General features: G+C 45.7%; 1 protein-coding gene and 1 pseudogene across 1 annotated transcript in view; both read right to left on the reverse strand.

Annotated features, from left to right (window-relative positions):
- Stk32b (serine/threonine kinase 32B) overlaps window positions 1-5,270 on the reverse strand; it is a 237,976-nt gene that overhangs the window by 208,059 nt on the left and 24,647 nt on the right. The window lies entirely within an intron of this gene.
- On the reverse strand, window positions 3,202-4,258 carry LOC102001509 (annotated as a pseudogene).

A 5,270-nucleotide genomic window follows, 5' to 3' on the forward strand; every position in this document is an offset into this window, starting at 1 on the left:
CTTCTAGAAGTTGCTTTGGTCATGGTGTCTTGACACAGCAATAGAAAAGTTTCTGAGACAATGATGCTATTTGAAAAGTTTATGGAAGTTTCAGGGGGTGAAACTTTAGTTGGTAGGACTTCAGTTGGTGGAGGAAGTAGCAGTTTGGGGTGGACTTTGAGGGTTTATAGCCATGCCCTGCTTCCTGCGTGTGGGTGAAATGTAACCAGCCAACTTCCTGCCGATGCCACCATGCCATACTTTCCTTGCCAAGATGAACGCTGTTCGTCTAGACCCATAGTCATAGCAAAACCTCTCTTTCCTATGCTGCTTTTTGTCAGAGTAACAGAAATAACTAATACAGAAAATAAACATCCTTCACAGTGAAAGTCTGGAAAGCCAGGTACAAAATTGTACCAAATAATTAAAAGCATTTATGCATGGAAAGAAAAACATCCTCTTGAGAAATTAAGCAAAATATAACACTGATTTCACAGTATTGGTGTTTTGATTTTAGTTTACTTTGTTTCTTTAGTTTGGTTTGGTTTTATTTGGTTGGTCTTTTGTCTTGTGATTTGGGAGTTTTTACAATGCTTTATCAATATGTACCATTTTATGATAGAAAAACGTGGACACAGAAAACACCAAAGGATCTGTGTGGGAAGGCACTGGAAAGAAACACAGGCTCATCCACTGTCAGACACTGAGTACTGATTCAATATTGGCAGTATATGCTAGGGGTACAAGAATGAGAGAGGAAGTCTAAACACTCCATCATTTCACAGACCCTCTCTCACCTAAGGTAAGAATTCCAGCTAATGTCATCCTGACTTAATCAGCAAGTCATCTCACAAGCTTGGGCAGGTGTGGGTTACCTTCCCCACAGATTTTCCCATCAGCCATGTGTGCTCCGGTGCCTCACACCCATCTACATAAGTGTTGGCCCACATTCCTCTCCATGAGTACAGCAGAGGCCCGCACCCGTTTCCATGAATCCCCCAGGACCCCCTATCCCGCTAGTGTCACTGGCCCTGCATCCCTCTCTATCAGTGCATCCTCTGGCTTGTGCATGGAGCTAGGTAGGAGCCAGTTTCATCTCCTGGAGCAACCTGGTGAGCAATAGCTTGGCTGAGGTCTACTGATGGGAAACACTCGTCTGAGCAGAGGGACTCTGAGAGCCTTAACCTGGCAGCAACGGTGGGGGTCACACTATGGGCTTCTCTATAGTCTAGGTAAGAGCAGAGAAGTAGAAAAAGTCAGAATCAAGGGGAGCCTAGGATTCTGAGCTGGCCATCTGGACAGATGGGGTTTCCATAGCCTGCAGGAAGAGGGACCTGATTAGGGGTGAAGGTGAGGAGTTCAGTTATAAACCAGGCCCAGTGCTGCATGCTCATAATCCCAGCATGTGGAAGACGGAGGCAGGAATATTTCCATGAGTTCAAGGCTTCTCTGGGCATCATCCAGAGCAACAAAGCAAGACCCCCTTCTCAAAGCCATTTCTAGAAGTTCAATTCAATAGCTACAGTAAAACTATGCGCACAGTCCTCTAACTCACTCAGGAACAGCAAACCCAACTTACACAAATATTCAGAGTATTACATAATTCTCTCTCCTGGCCATAAAGTAGTGAGTCAGACACTGACAAAAAAGAGTCTGGGTACCCTATGATCCCACATTGGTAGCCATGTAACCAAGGCAAAGATTCACATAGTTTATCATCATTACCACTTTGCAACCTGTAATCACCCTGAATATAGCACATCAGTTTAAAACATGGCATCCACGGTGTTAGCTGGTAAGGTGGAAAATGTTCGTGATGTCACCTCAGATCAACTTTATGAATATGCAGCACTTAATAGCCAACAAAACCCACTGTGAGCAGAGAGGCTTGTCAGCAATCCAGCATGGCATTGCAACCCCCAAGACGTGAAAAGGAATTTATCCCCATATTTCCAGCCTGGATGTAAGAAGAAAATGATTCTCAATTCAAAAATCAGAAACAAGGGTGATTAATTTGACAGCATATATATATATATGTGTGTGTGTGTGTGTGTGTGTGTGTACTTATTCTAACTTTATATATACATATATTTATATATAACTTTATATATACATATATATATATATGTATATATAAAGTTAGAATAAGGCAGATGCCCAAATAGGGGACAAGGTAAGAATATTAATATTTGCTTGCAGTGGAATGGAAGTCCACTGTTACAAGGTAAGGCTAAGCAGCATTGTACACACTGGACCGTTTGGTCCTCTGGTCTTCTCCCCCACAGCTGCAGGATGCATTCCTGTGGATACCGGGACTTTATGACTCCTTCACTCTGCTCTGTCTGATTATGTGACTTTTTCTTGATACAAAGCCATGTGACTTCAGCTGGTGACAAGTCCGTAGCGGATATCGAGAGCCTGATGTGCCCAATAGAAGAATGGACGCATGTTTACAGAGCAGTGTTCATAGAGGTCATGTGAAAATCAGAGGGATAGTTGCTGGGTCTGGGAATCGGTGCATGGTCCTTAATAAGAGCCTCACATTCCACTTCTAGTCTAGCACATGATTAGAATGAAAACCAAGCTGAACACCTGTGGCTCTCTAGAAAGACCACATTGAGTTACATTAATGTTCTATGCTTGTGCTTTTCTGGTGACAACAACCCTTAAAGCGCATGTTTTTTAAACACCAGTGACTGGCTAGGACAAATCATGAATGCATTCATGCCCTGCCTTCCAAAAGTCACAGTGCTGGGAGCTAAACTGAGAAAAACTTAATGGGATGCTAGGATTCATTTTTGTGCATCCCTTCCCTCTTCAGAACTGTGACTGCCTGCTGAGATGGGGATGGGAGAGATGAGCGTGGTGGGTGCTAGGTGGGAGATTCGTAGCCCTAAGCAGACAGGAGGGCAGCTGCAGGGCTCCAAGGCACAGAGTTTGGCATAAAAAAAGGTACCTCCCCCTGAGGGGGAGAGTGGTGTAATAAGCAGAGTCCAGGAGTAGTGGGCTTTCTTGAGAATAAAAAACAAAACTAAAAGTAGTCTATTCTTAAAGGATCTGGTACTGCCACTTTGCTTGAGCAGCGTATTTCTTTCTTTCTCTCTTTCTTTCTTTCTTTCTTTCTTTCTTTCTTTTTTTTTGACAGATGAGTCTTTTAATAGAAAAAAAAATACACGTGCAACAGTAGCAACACATTTCTTCGAATCCAGACAGCTCGGAGTTTCAGTTCTTAACCTTGGGAGGTGGCCTGTACACACCTACAACCACAGCGTGGTCCCGTTCATAGGGCTCAAGTGTCAGCTGCTCCTGGGGCTTCATATTCTCCTGTTGCATCTTCTTCACTTCAGATGCAAACACAGCTTCTGCCGAGGCTGTGGAGTCAATGCAGCTCGCCTTAATGGAAATCACAAAGTGTCCTCCATTCCTCAGGAAGGTGTGGGCATTCAGGGCCACAATCCGCGTTTGGTCTGGCTGTGCCACATTGGCAAAGATCACATCCACCATGGCAATAAGCATGCGGTATTTGTGTGGGTATTTGTGTGGGTGTCGGGCATCTTCCATCACAGGAATAATGTTGGTCCTCTTCTTGGCCAAGTTGATGAGGTCCCGGCCAGAACGGTGGGAGAACTCAACTGCATAGACCAGACCATCAGGGCCAACGATGTCAGAAACTTGAGAGACGGTGGTGCCTAAGGCTGCCCCAAGGTAGAGCACCTTGGCCCCTGGCTTGATGTGGATCTGGTCTACACCGCCCAGGATTGCTGCTGCCAGCTTGGAACGGAAAGGGTTCCAGGCTCGGTATTCAATTTTGTCATCTCCCTCTGAAATAGAGACAATCTTCTCCCCATACACAGACTCTCCAGGGACCAGATTCTTTGTGACAAGGGCATCCTCCTTTCCGCGACAGATAAAGACCCCTTCATGACGATGTGGTTCCGCCATCACATTCTTCCCTGACTGGTTTCCTCTCTTGCCTCCCCGGCCACCACCTTGACCCCGGCCGCCCCCAGACTGGAAGCCTCCACCTCATCCACCACCTCCTCCTCCACCTCCTCGTCCCCTGAAGCCTCCACCTCCACCTCCACCTCGGCCTCCACCAAAGCCTCCTCGACCTCCGCCAAAGCCTCCTCTTCCGGCTCGTCCTCCTCTACCACCTCCGTCACCACCAAAGCCTCCTCTGCCACCAAAGCCACCCCCACGGGGGCTGAAACCTGGCTTCATCACTGCGTTCTGGTCGCGCAGCTCCGGCAATCAGCGGCGTCCCTCACTCCACGAGTCTCAGGCTTTTCTGAGCAGCGTATTTCTTAACTGCATTCTAAAACATGTCTTTATACCTACAGATAAGTGTAGCTCTCACCCCGCATGAAAGAAACGTCTCTTACAGCGAATGAAGGTCATTTGTTACAGAAAACCACAACTGGTTGTACTGCAGAGACCAACTGATCATGGTGTACTCAGTCCCAAAAGACACCTCTATAGTACAGCTCCCACATATATGGCTCCAGGAACAACATGGAAGATCGAGTGAGAAGACTGGACAAGCCAGAGGAACAGAGGTATGATGTCTGGTCTAAGAGTTTTGTCTCCCAGAACAACAAGCAAGCTAAACCAATGATACCTCAATGAGTAACAACAACGTATCAATAAATATGCTCACTAGGGAGAGGAGCATATCCTGGAGTCCCACCTCTAGACAAAGGGCAACAGACAAGAAATGACTGCCAGAGAGGGAGAAAGAGCCTCTTCCAGCTATAACCGCCCTAATTGGTTCTCTAAAGAGCTCAGCCCTGAAATCAATACTAAATAGACTCAGCCGGTTGTATTTGTATATTTACGCATTATACACATACACATATATATACATACGTACATATACATATACGCAATAATAAAGAAAAAGAAACCATCAATTTGAGCAGAAGTGAATGGGACAAGGGAGATGCTAGAGAGAGATACATGGGCAAGGACAGAGGAAGGAGAGGGAAGGGGGTGAAGTGATGCAATTTTTATTTATTTATTTATTTATTGTGTATACAGTATTCTGCCTACATTCATGCTTGTAGGCCAGAAGGCACGAGATCTCACTACAGATGGCTGTACGCTACCACGTGGTTGGTGGGAATTGAACTCAGAACTTTTAGACAATCAGGCAGTGCTCTTAACCACTGAGCCATCTCTCCAGCCCGAAGTGATGTAATTTTATTTTAATTTTAAAAGAGACTCGTCCTGCCAGACTCTGAAACAAAACCCAAACACCAAAAAAGGTGGCCAGATGCCAAGCAGTGGTGGCG

The sequence above is a fragment of the Microtus ochrogaster genome, unplaced genomic scaffold (assembly GCF_000317375.1).
Source record: "Microtus ochrogaster isolate Prairie Vole_2 unplaced genomic scaffold, MicOch1.0 UNK5, whole genome shotgun sequence".
NCBI lineage: Eukaryota > Metazoa > Chordata > Mammalia > Rodentia > Cricetidae > Microtus > Microtus ochrogaster.